The sequence below is a fragment of the Sapajus apella genome, unplaced genomic scaffold (genome assembly GCF_009761245.1).
Source record: "Sapajus apella isolate SASKATOON/1434 unplaced genomic scaffold, GSC_monkey_1.0 scaffold38, whole genome shotgun sequence".
Lineage (NCBI taxonomy): Eukaryota > Metazoa > Chordata > Mammalia > Primates > Cebidae > Sapajus > Sapajus apella.
In genome coordinates this window covers 17,753,443-17,766,221 of record NW_022436978.1, presented here as the reverse complement: position 1 = coordinate 17,766,221, position 12,779 = coordinate 17,753,443, and the positions used below count along the sequence as shown (strand labels likewise).

At 45.0% G+C, this 12,779-nt stretch overlaps 1 protein-coding gene across 4 annotated transcripts in view; it reads left to right on the top strand.

Moving 5' to 3' along the window:
* The first annotated feature begins 4,787 nt into the window (after positions 1-4,787).
* KLHL24 (kelch like family member 24) overlaps positions 4,788-12,779 on the top strand; it is a 48,565-nt gene continuing 40,573 nt past the window's right edge. The window contains exons 1-2 of one of the 4 annotated variants that reach the window (XM_032298472.1): positions 4,798-4,931; positions 12,041-12,103. The gene's annotated coding sequence lies outside the window, so the exon portion shown is untranslated. Of the gene's footprint in view, positions 4,932-9,860; positions 12,104-12,779 lie in introns of those variants that run through there. The other 3 variants (XM_032298469.1, XM_032298471.1, XM_032298470.1) reach the window with 3 other exon arrangements.

The following is a 12,779-nucleotide window of genomic DNA, read 5'->3' as shown; positions in this document are numbered from 1 at the left end:
GGAGGGAGTGTGTCTGGGAAGAAGGTGGCAGAGATCACGCAAAGGGAGGAAACCCAAGTGTGTGGCTGGAGAGAGGCCCGGAGAGAGGGGATCAGTGGGGAAGGAGGGGCCCCGAGGTGAGGGAGCAGAGGCGGGATTGCTGCGGAGTTCTGTGGCATGATACACCTTACAATTCTCTTCGTGAAGCCTTCAGTACAATCTCTATTCACCAGCGCTTTTTGACTGGGATTTGTTATGGGAAAGGAGCTCAAAGCGCTGACCCTGTAGCTCGTGAAAGGACCCTGGGTGAAAACAGCACAGGTGTCACGTTCTAAAGGACTGGAAGGTGTACACTGCTTCGTAGCAAGTCAGGGAGAGAGGAGTGAATCAGAGAAGACCCCACCAAAGAGGTGGCACCAGAGATGGGCCTTAAAGGATGACCAGCGTTTCTACTACAATTGGGATAGGGGAGACCCCAAGAGCTGGAGGCCAAGAGGGGAGGCAGCGAGGTCTGCAAGTATATGGGATGTCTAGGAAATGGCTGAGATCACTGCATGGGGAAGAAATGAGTGGCTGGAACTAGGGATGCTTGGCCACCTTCAAATAATTTTTTTTTGTTTATTTTGTGACAGAGTCTCACTCTGTCACCAGGCTGAAGTCCAATGGCACAATCTCGGCTCACTGCAACCTCTGCCTCCCAGGTTCAAGCAATTCTCCTGCCTCAGCTTCCTGAGTAGCTGGGAATACAGGCACGAGCCACCACGCCCGGCTAATTTTTTGTATCTTTAGTAGAGACAGGGTTTCACCGTGTTGGCCAGGATGGTCTCAATCTCTTGACCTCGTGATCCACCTGCCTCAGCCTCCCAAAGTGCTGGAATTATAGGCACGAGCCACCGCGTCCGGCCCGGCCACCTTCAAATCTTAAGGGCTGTCATGGATGCTATGGAGAGCAAAACAAGGACGACTCTCAGAGGTTTGCAAGAAGACTCAATATGGCATGATACCCTCTATCCCTGAAAGGAGAGGAAATAGGTCTGAAGACCTTCTAGTTCCCTTGACTCCAGCTGTCTACCTCCAGGCAGACTTGGGTTGTAAACAATGCACAAAATACATCACATGATGGCTTCATCTCACTCAATTTCAGCAGATTCGCTCTGGACTTGACAGCTCTGATTCTGTTCCAGCTGCAGCTGAGGAAAAGGTTGCTACCCAACCACACTGACTGAACTGTAGGATAGGCATCACCCCAGGGCCCTCCACCAATGCCAGGACCACCCATATTCTGGGTGCCTGAGGCGCCCCCACCCACTGGATAGGCTCTGCGTGTGCCCCAGGTCCTCCTGTCTCCAAGGCTGCCTATTGGGGCCCTCTCCCTCCCTCTGTCAGCGTTGTGTTTGATGATCCTGCACTCTCCCCAAGAGAATCTGAGGACCTCAGCATGTAAGTGGGCTCCAAGCTGATCCCAAAGGGTCTACTGGCACTTTTTCTGTATCTCAGGTCCCTTTAAGAAGTAGGGATCATTGCATCAGTTAACAGATACATATTGAACACCTGTTAGGTGCACTGGGATACAAAATGAATAAGATGATCCCTGACCTCAAAGGGTACTCAGTTGGGAAAGGCACATAAATAAACCTGGACAGGCTGGGCAAGGTGGTTCACACCTGTAATCCCAACACTTTGGAAGGCTGAGGGAGGAGGTTCACTTGAGGCCAGGAGTTTGAGACCAGTCTGGGAACATGGCAAGACTCCCCATCTTTTTAAAAAAATTAAAAATTATCTAAGCAAAGTGGCATGCACTTGTAGTTCTAGCTATTCAGGAAGCTGAGAGAGGAGGATCTCTTGAGCCTAGGAGTTCAAGGCTTCAGTGAGCCAAGATCATGGCACTGCACCCCAGCCTGGGTAAGACACCAAGAACCTGTCTCTAAAAAATAATACAATACAATACAGTACAGTACAGTACAGTACCGTACCTTACCGTACCGTACCATACAATACACTCGAACAATGAGTGTGATCTGTGTAAGGACAGGCTACTACGGGAAGATAGAAGGAAGATACTTAGCCCGGGGGGATAAGGGGGAAAAGGAGAGTTCCCCAGAAGAGCTCCCAAGCTGCCTCCCAGAAGAAGGAGCTAGAGCTAGCTTAGTGAATGGGGAGGCAGGCAGATCACCTGAGGTCAGGAGTTCGAGACCAGCCTGACCGATATGGTGAAACCCCATCTCTACTAAAAATAGAAAAATTAGCTGGGTGTGGTGGTGGTCACCTGTAGTCCCAGGTACTCAGGAGGCTGAGACAGGAGAATTACTGAACCCAGGAGGCAGAGGTTGCAGTGAGCCAAGACTGCCACTGCACTCCAGCCTGGGTGACAGAGCGAGACTCTGTCTCAAAAATAAAAACAAATTATAAATAAATAAATAAAAGTTCCAAAGTCCAGAAATTGTCTTAAACCACAAGGTATAACAAAACTGAAGAAGGCTAATCCGTGAATCCGGGGTGCTCATAAGTGAAGGAGCGGCTAAGAGAAGACCACGTGAACCTATTCAGCAGTTACCCCCTGAGGTCTGGGAATTATTAAGCAGACATCAACAAATACAAAAGATCAGTATAAGAATGGCATTGTACTTCTTGACAGCAATACCGGAATCAAGGTGTTAATTAAGCAGTATCTTTGAAATCCTGAATAAACATAATTTATAATCTAGATTGTATACCTAGGCAACATCATCATTCAAAGGTAAAAGTAGAGCAATGATATTTTTAAACATGAAAAATTCAAAAAGATTTACTTCTCGTGGACCTTTTCTCAGGAAGCTATTTAAGAGGAATGTGCTCTACCAAAATATGAGGCAACACTAGAAATCACAGAAGATAATGCTAGATGCTGGAGAAAGGAAGATCCAAGACAGAGAAGCAAGCTTCCCAAAAAGGACCTAAGGACCAATGACTCTAAGAAAAAAAGTACACACACACACACACACACACACACACACACACACACACACACGATGGATTGTCTGATGGGTTTGATTGTATGGAGTTGTATTGAAAGCATTTTATTGTTTTAGAGAAATTGAGATGACATTGTAATAGATACAAAATAAAATAAACAAAGAGGGCTGGGTGCAGCAGCTCCTGCCTGTAATCCCAGCACTTTGGGAGGCTGAGGCGGGTGGATCACGAGGTCAGTAGTTCGAGACGAGCCTGACCAACATGGCGAAACCTAGTCTCTACTAAAAATACAAAAATTAGCTGGGTGTGGTGGCATGCGCCTGTAATCCCAGCTACTCAGGAAGCTGAGGCAAGAGAATTACTTGAACCCGGGAAGCAGAGGTTGCAGTGAGCTGAGATTGTGCCACCACACCCTAGCCTGGGCAACAGAGCAAGACTCCATCTCAAAAATAAAATAAGGAAAGAAAGAGGGCAATTATTAAAACTCCAAGGAAAACCAAAAACCATACAAGATAGGAAATTGTATACGATTTGTTTCAACAATGAATAATAAATACATAGTCTCATTAGCATGAACAGTAATGATTTAACCAGATTATGAGAAAGATAGCTTCCTTAGTGGGAAATAGTCATACATTATTTGGAAATATATAAATACCAGAAGAAATAGCTCAAATAATTGAATAAGAGATGGAAAAGAGGCCTAAAAAGCATGTTTAAAAGGCCTGTATATAGGTCTTCCATATTGTTTCCACTTTTGGTCATTGGAACACAACCCTTATTTAATAGAGGCATGATTGTATTCACGACATATAGAAAATACAGATTTTTAAATTTGGTATCAGAAACCAAAAACTAGTTAAATGGCTGCAAAATCAGGAGGCATACTCATCCTTTAAAAGAGTATTTGCAGGCTGGGCGCAGTGACTCACGCCTGTAATCCCAGCACTTTGAGAGGCTGAGGTGGGCAGATCACTTAAGGCCAGGAGTTCAAGACCCGCCTGGCCAACTCGTCTCTACTAAAAAATATATAATTTTTTATAATTGACCTGCTCCTCCCGGGTTCAAATTTTTAAAATTATATTATAAAAAAGCTGAGATTACAGGTTCTGGGCGCCCGTAATCCCAGCTACTGGGGAGGCTGGCAGGAGAATCGCTTGAACCTAGGAGGCAGAGGTTGCAATGAGCCGAGATCGCGCCATTGCACTCCAGCCTGAGCAACAGAGCGAGACTCTGTCTCAAGCAAAACAAAACAAAAAACTTGCAGACACAAAAAGACAAAATAATGTCATTTAGGGACTCCGTCTACCTTGGAAAACGGATTTGTGACAGCTTTGGTCCACGTGCCTGTGCGTTTAACGTAAAAAGGTTACCTAGGATTTGATACCAGTAACAGATTTTTTTAAAAAAAAAGAGATGGTTTTCCTTGCTCCTTCAAGGAACTAGGGTTTTCATCTCTTTCACCCTTCAGACCCTCAAGCCTGATTTCCGATTGTATATCAAAGGGTCAAATAAAAAGATCTCTAAGCCTGGACCCAAGCTGGTCGCGGGCTTTTTCCTTGGGACGTGGCAGGGGCCTTTGAGGGCAAGAAACAAACGACTCTGGCTTCTCACTCGGGTCCTTATACAAGATGCATTTCTTTAACTGTCTCTACCTAAAACCAGGTGTTTTTGCGTCAGAAGCCCTTGGAGTGGGTCTCGTCCTCCTGGGCGCCCGACACCCATCCCCATGGCGGAACCCCCAGGTGGCCCCGGAGGCCCCCGGGAAGCGGGAACTACAACTCCCGGGGTGCCCCGCGGCGGAGGACGCCCACCCGGATTGGCCAGGGGTCGGTGACGCTCAGTGTTTTGGCCCTGACGGTCACATGTTTCCTTTGTTGTGAGCTGCCGCGGAGGCTGGTGGCTGCAGCAGACGCCGGCGCGGGGAGTGCGCTGCGCCGCCGGCCGCTGAGGGAACGCGGGGTTCGCCGCTGCTGGCCGCTTCCAGCCTTCGCCGAGAGGTACCGGGGGTGGCAGCTCCGGAACCGGCCAGAGCCCGAGTCCTCGGGGCGGAGGGGCGGCAGCGGTCCTGACAGGGGGTGTCCGCGGGAGGGCAGCCAGCGGCGGCCGGCCTCTCGGAGCCAGACGGGCGGTGTGCGGAGAGGCTGCCGCTGCGCTGCGGGACCCTTTTCTGAGGCGAGGGGCCTCCGGGGCTCACCTGGGGGTCTTCCTGCCCCGCTTGTCGGCGACAGCCCTGAGGGAGGGCGCCCGCGCTTCCTGCACCACGGCCCGGAACCGCGGCGCGGCTGGCGCGGCCTGGCGGGGGCGGGGTGGGAGCGGGTGGCCGCCGGGACTAGGGGTGGCCGCAGCTGCGGTGGCCTGGTCGCCGCGGGGCGACGCGGCTGGGCGGACGGGTCCTGCTTGTTGCCGCCGGGCTGCGAACGGGGCGCCGCTTTTTATTTCAGGAAGCGCGGGGGAGTGCGACCGCCTCGGATCCAGCCTTCCTGTTCCGTGGGACGACCGTTGGTTCTGTCCCCGGGAGGAATGGCGGGGTCAAGCTGGGGTCCCCAGGGCCGCGGGCCAGCGAAGCCCCATTAAAGCGATTGCGAAATGCTCTCCGCGCTGTCACCTGACCGTTACCCCCGCCCCCGTCCCCCGCCAGCCTTTGTTTACCACGATCGCGACACCCGGCCCGCTGCGGCCGTCCCAGGGGAGCCGGGGCGGGCGGGGGAGCGGGCGTTCCGCGGGCGCAGTCCCCGCCTCACCTCCCCACCTTCTTACCACTCCAGGCCTTGGTTTCTTAATTTAGTCCCTAATGGACCCGCCCCCATGTTCTGGACACCCGGGGCGAAGACTGTTAGCGCGGCGGGGATTGGGCACCTGCGGCTGCTTGTGGGCGGGACCCGAGAGCGAATTCGAGTTTTTATTGGCAGACGTCTTGTCACTAGGTGGGCCCGCCCGGGGCCGTTCTTCCCGCCCCCTTGAAGGTGATCTGTAGGACGCGCGCTCTCGCTGCTCTTGCATCTGCGGCCCGAGTGGAGCCCCGCGGCGCGGGTCCCGGAGGCGCGCGCTCTCGCCCCGGCTGGGGGCGGCTGGGAGCCTCGGTGGCCGCGGTGGCTGCTGCTGCCTGATCCTGCAGGCAGTTCTGGGTTCGCAGCGGTCGGCAACCGTGGCCCGCCCTCCGAGGACCGGAAAATTAACACCCTTTTTTTTGTTTTGTTTTGAGACGGAGTGTCGCTCTTGTTGTCCAAGCTGGAGTGCAATGACGCGATCTCGGCTCACTGCAACCTGCTCCTCCCGGGTTCAAGCAGTTCTCCTGCCTCAGCCTCCGGAGTAGCTGGGATTACAGGCGCGCGCCACCACGCCCGGCTAATTTTTTGGATTTTTAGTAGAGACGGGGTTTCACCACTTTAGGCAGACTGCTTGAACTCCTGAACTCAGGTGATCCACCCGCCTCGGTCTCCCAAAGTGCTGGGATTACTGGCGTGAGCCACCGAGCCCTGCCAATTAACACCCTTTAACTAGTGTGGCGTTGTCTGCCGCGGTGGTGCGCAGGAAGTCATGCGAATTCGTTGTTGCCAGTTGTGTAAACGTGTTTAGATAGCTAAATATAGACCACAGTGCCCTGTGTTACTGGGCCTCACGGTCACCCCTGAAGCAGTAACTGTTCACAGTTGATTTTAGTGGACTGTAATGATGAATCACTTGCACTTCTGGGCAGCTTTTCAAACATCAAGTCTTTGAATTTGCAGCGATAGACTGGATCCACCAGCTAAGAGGTTGGTTTTTATTAGGGTAGTAAAATACATTTAAAATCTGCCTGTCTTTGGCTGAGATTTAAAAGCAAATTTCTACTATTTAAAAAAGATAGTTTGAAGATACTCCCCTAAAAGGTAAAGATCCCTCCATACTCGTCTTGGATGAGTTATTTTCCTTGTTTGCGGGATTCTAGGTCACACACTTCTATGTTTTAATTCCCGTGGTAATTGAAAATGTTTGAGAAGTGGGATGCGACTGTGTCGTTTTAAAATTGTAAATTAAGGTGACAATAATAAAATCTTCAAGACCAATCATTTTTAGCCATAGTGTGTTGGAAATGGTTTTTCTAATCTCTTAAGAGAGTATTTGCGTTTTGTCAGATTTTCTTCTCCGGCAGATGTAGAATTCCTGCAGATGTAGGATTACCCAAGACTTGATACACTTGTTTTGTTTTGTTTTTGAGACAGGGTCTCACTCTGTCAACCCAGCTGGAGTGGAGTGGTCTCTCTCTGTCACCCAGGCCATCTCTGCTCACTGCAGTCTCCGCCTCCCAGGTTCCAGCGATTCTCCCACCTCAGTTTTCCGAGTAACTGGGATTACAGGCGCCTGCCACCATGCCTGGCTAATTGAGAAGAGGTTTCATCATGATGGCCAGGCTGGTCCCGAAAGTCCTGACCTGAGGTGATCCACCCGCCTCAGCCTCCCAAAGTGCTGGAATCAGCAAAGACTTACATTTTTGTAGAAGGAAGCTTGAGCTCCCCTGGGTGAAGCAGGAATTAAATATGAACAGTTCCTATTGGTAATGCATTCTTAATATATTTTTGAAATTCCAGCTACTGGAATGAGTAGCCCCTGTGATCAGAGGCGCTTCATTACTTGTGCATTGAGGGTATTTAATGTGTCTAAATCAAATGCGACCGTCTAACCTTTTGAAAAAATAAAACCATCACTCAGTAAGGCTTGCTTATTCAAAGAAAGCCAGCAGCTTAAGTCTCTAAACAGGAAGAAGAAATAATATTTTGACTACAAGCTTCACTTAAACTTGCCTGATGTTTGTCCAAGTTGTTAAACCTTTATGCTTCTTCAATAACTTTTTTTTTTAACTTCCTTGTTTTTCTGCCATTTCATTAAAACCTAAAGGTGAAGCCTGTGAAAAATAAATACTATTTATTAAATAAGTGACCAAAATTTTTGTCTATACTTTTCTCTAGAAATTTGGGGTACATTTTTCAATAAATATTTGGGTGTGGACTGTATAATGGAAAAATGAAAGTAAATATCCTCACAAGTATACATATAAAAAATACTTTTTTGTATGAGTTTATTTCTGGTGTGACTAAAACAACTAGAGAGTATGTAGCCACTTGACAACTGCTGACATTTAAAAGCCCCTATTCTTTCTCCTATTAAAAACACATTAAGCGCTTGCCTGTCATCCTAGCTACTTCAGAGGCTGAGACAGGAAAATTCTTGAGCCATGGAGTTTGAGACCAGACTGGGCAACATAGTGAGACCTTGTCTCAAAACACAATAAAACAATAGCTAAGCAGACTCTTTTAAATTGAAGAGTTTGGCACTCTGCCTATATTCATCCCGGAGTTAAAATTTTTCAACATTTGGCACATCTTAAAGACTACTAAACTGATGTTTTAAAAGTGGGCTTTGGCCTGACACAGAGGTTCGCATGAGTAACCCCTGCACTTTGGGAGGCCGAGGCGGGTGGATCACCTGAGGTCAGGGGTTCAAGACCAGCCTGGCCAACATGGTGAAACCCTGTCTCTACTAAAAATACAAAAATTAGCCAGATGTGTAGGCAGGTGCCTGTAATCCCAGCTACTTGGAAGCCTGAGGCAGGAGAATTGCTTGAACCCTGGAGGCAGAGGTTGCAGTGAGCCAAGATTACACCATTGCACTCCAGCCTGGGCAATAGGAACGAAACTCCGTCTCTGTCTCAAAAAAAAAAAGTGGGCTTTACTCTTTACTGAGGTTTCTAAAAGTTAATAATCAGTAAATAATTCCTGTCACCACTAAGGTAAATATAAACCACTGACTATGTGCTTTTATTCATAGAAAAGTCATGTAAAATACTAGATCTCAAATTTGTTCAAGTGCCTTGCTGGCATCCTTACAGATTTAATTTTAATTAAAAAACCAAAACCTGGCTGGACGCGGTGACTCAGGCTTGTAATCCCAGCACTTTGGGAGGCCGAGGTAGGTGGATCATGAGGTCAGGAGCTTGACACCAGCCTGGCCAACATAGTGGAACCACATATCTACTAAAAAAAAAATTACAAAAGATATTAGTTGGGTGTGGTGGCACACTCCTGTAATCCCATCTACTTGGGAGGCTGAGGCAGGAGAATCACTTGAACCCGGGAGACGCAGTTGCAGTGAGCAGAAGTTGTGTCACTGCACTCCAGCCTGGGCAACAGAGCAAGACTGCATCTCAAAAAAAAATAAAAATCGTTTAAAAAAATAAAAAACCAAAACCATTTTGCTAACAGAAAACATAGCTATATCATAACTCTATAGGTATTTTGATTGTAAAATAAAACAATGCATTAAATACCTAAAAGAAACATGTTAGCAAGATAAAACCAGACAACATTAAGTTTATATATCAAGTCTAGTCAGAAGCATGGGTAGACTCAGCGTGGCAGCTTGGTATACCAGGTGTTGTCTGATGGTTTGCAAGTTTTTTTCTTCCTTTAGGGTTGGGGATTATCAGTAGCCAGAAGTTTTAAGTCTAGGGATGGAGAAATTCAGTTTTATTTTTTTCCTGTAATTTAAAAGACAATGGTCTTCTTTTTTCGTTAAAGAATCATATTGTTTAGTCTGACACATTGTTTAAGCTCTCCTAAATTTGTCATCAACAGCTATCTGTTTTCTTTCTTTCTCATCAAGCAAAGTCATATAGTGTATCGCCCATTTGAGGTTCTAGTAAACATGGGAGAACCACTAGCTGCTATCATTCTAGCCAAAGAAACTCAAGATTTTCGTTGGTCTCTGTTATCTCTTTTTTTTGAGACAGGATCTCGAGCTGTCCACCCAGGCTGGAGTACAGTGGCGCCATCTCGGCTCACTGCAACCTCAGCCTCCAGAGCTGGGATTACAGGTGCCTACCACCACGCCTGGGTAATTATTTTGGGTTTTTAATAGAAGCCGGATTTCACTACATTGGCCAGGCTGGTCTTGAACTCCTGACCCTCATGATCTGCCTGCCTCGGCCTCCCGAAGTGCTGGGATTGCAGGTGTGAGCCACCGTGCCGAGCTGGTTTCTGTTATCTTGTGGTGCTGGGTAAATATGGTCTTGGTGGTTCCATTAAGAAATTGGAAATATTGAAAATAGCTTGAAGACTGGACTTTAAACATTTCATTGGTAAAACATGGTTCAGGAACCACTGCTGCAGAGTAATGCTTTAAACTGAAATTTCAGTAGTGCAAGTTTGTAATTTTTAAAAAGTGATCATCAAATAAATTAGCTTTTGATACTATACGGTGAAAATATCTGAAATGTATAAAAATTGCTTGGTTTTGTATAGTACCTTATTAAATATAATTTTCTGGTTATTTTAAAAATAAAATATTTATAGCAATTATTTTCTGACTTTCCTTCTTTTGAGTTACTACATATTTTTCAAGATAAACCTCTTGGTTCCCCGTTCTTGTCTGCTGTGGTCTTTCAGGGTTAAACTTGAGAAGGTGGAGGAGTGTAGAGCATAGCATGCAGCAGTTCACTACTATAGGTCGTAGGGCCTTGCCAGTCAGGATGTTGTTGGTTCCTTCATTTTCTGATATAGATTTTAGAAGCCCCTCATTAATCCATACTGTCTTTAAGGCTGTGAGTAACCTCTTCGTCTAGAATTTCTGCATTCTAGAGGAAACATAAGCTTTTTTCGGTACACTCACACTGTAGATTAATTCTGATATTACACATCTCCTTTAGCCTTTGTACCCTCTCTCTCTCATCCCTTACCCTTCCTTATCAATTAGGTGGGTAATACCTAAAAATCCATAGAAAATGCCCAGTTGAATTGCCTTATGCTTTCTACCCCATAAGGTATAATTCTAGAACAGATCGGTTATGACAGGCTCTATTCCAATCTGCACCTGCTGAGAATTTGAGTCTATTTTAGCACCAATCTTGGGGTTCTTGTTTGACTCTACTCTTAGCCAACACCACAGAGTCTAAAATTGGATCTGAATCCAGTATTTGCCATCCAGTGACAGACATAGACTAGGCTCTTTATAAATGTTTCATGAATTGACCTGAATCCCTACATTGATTCATTATCTTATTGTCCATTGGGAAGGAAGACTTACTTAGCTAGGAGTAACAATTCCCAAATTTGCCCTAGTTGCAAAATTTTTTTACTGAGGGCACATACAAGTTAGGATCACTCCTGAAAGTAAGGAAACACAGATAGCACTCACTTCATGATCCTAACACAGTCAGGGTATACAGATGTATTTGTGTGCATACTTCAAAAAAAAAGTCGTTTCTATTTGGTTTTGGAATCAACGTTTGAATTTGTCTCAACTTGTTAAGAATTTACAAGTTCTATTTAAAGATATCTGGGCTAGAAACCAGAACCACTTGTGTTTAAATACTATTGCTATTCTGTACACAGCTCAAGGTTTTGGTATTTTCTCTTAAGCATTCCTCTTCTCCCCTTCCACAAAAAAAAAAAAAAGGAATTGTGCCACATTAGTTGGTTTCTATGAGGATTCAGTTTCTATAAGATTCCAGGCAGAAGAAATATCCATTTATATATTAAAAGGTAAAAATAATTATTTGCTAAGCTTGAGATTTTATGTAGAAAATCTACATAAGGATTTTTTTAAATAGACTTTTTTCTGAATTACCCAGAATTCTTGAAATTTTTCTCAAACGGATTCCATTGTTAGCTAATACATAGGGACTTAACTGGTTTATTTTTGCTAACATTGATAGACCAACTCTTAGAATTATTTAATGGCCCCAAACTTGGATGAAACATCAATTTCCAGATACTCTTCAAATATCCAATGCAGAATTATCACAGAGTATATGTTTTATCCGTGCTACCATTAGCTTGCTATTAACATGAATTTTCTTTTACTCATTTTTCACTCAAGAAATCTTACTGCAGGATAAAATTGTCAAGTAAGGAAGTTGATAAATAAGAAAACTAGTTATGTGAAATAATATTAAATTGTTAATTTGCTTTAAGGAGATGTTGTTCACTAATTATTTTTTGTACAAAAATGAACTTCCAGTCAGAAACTAGAATTTGCTAAAAACTTTGTTTAGTATGTTAGTGAATAATGCCAGCTGTACATGAACTGACAACTATCTGATGTACGTGTTGCTATTCTTCCTTTATTTTAGGTGTGGAAATTAAAACAACACACATATTTTGACTGGTGCTTTAATCAAGCAAATGCTAAAAAGGTATATTTATAGTATTTATAAAGTATCTAAACATTGTTATTACAGAATTTAAACCGTTTTCCTTTCTTTAACCAGGGATCACTTAAACCAGTCAGAGGAACAAGGCACAATACAAAAGACAGCAGTGTGACAATCATTTCTGTTACTAAATATTCACCTGCTCTTTTCTGTGCCTTCTTCCTGAGAGCCTCATTCCTGTCTGTTCAACTTACATCCATTAACTCATGTAGATATAGGTTTCAGTCATTATGTTCCTTTGGAAAGAACCTTTTCCTACTTATTTTGTCTAGAAATTCCTGCTTAGTTTACTTTTTCCTGATAGGAATAATTCTACTGTGATCTTTGCAAAAATGTTATAATGGTTCAATCTGTATTTTGTTTGCTTGATTATGCATTATGAGTTCATTTTGATCAATCTTGAACCTATGTTAGACACTGTACTTTGAGATATGATACCATTTTTGTTTACATTTTTAACCATTACTGATTAAAATAAAACACTTGATTGTATAAAATGGGAAGGCAAAAGCTAGTAATTTACATCTGGAAGCCCAAAAGATATATCCTGAATGCGTCTCACACTCCTAAGATGCCCTGGTGCAAATCACTTACACATAGGAAATGTTTACATTTGGTGCACTTGTGGAGACTGGTAATGGGAGAGTTCTCAGTCCAG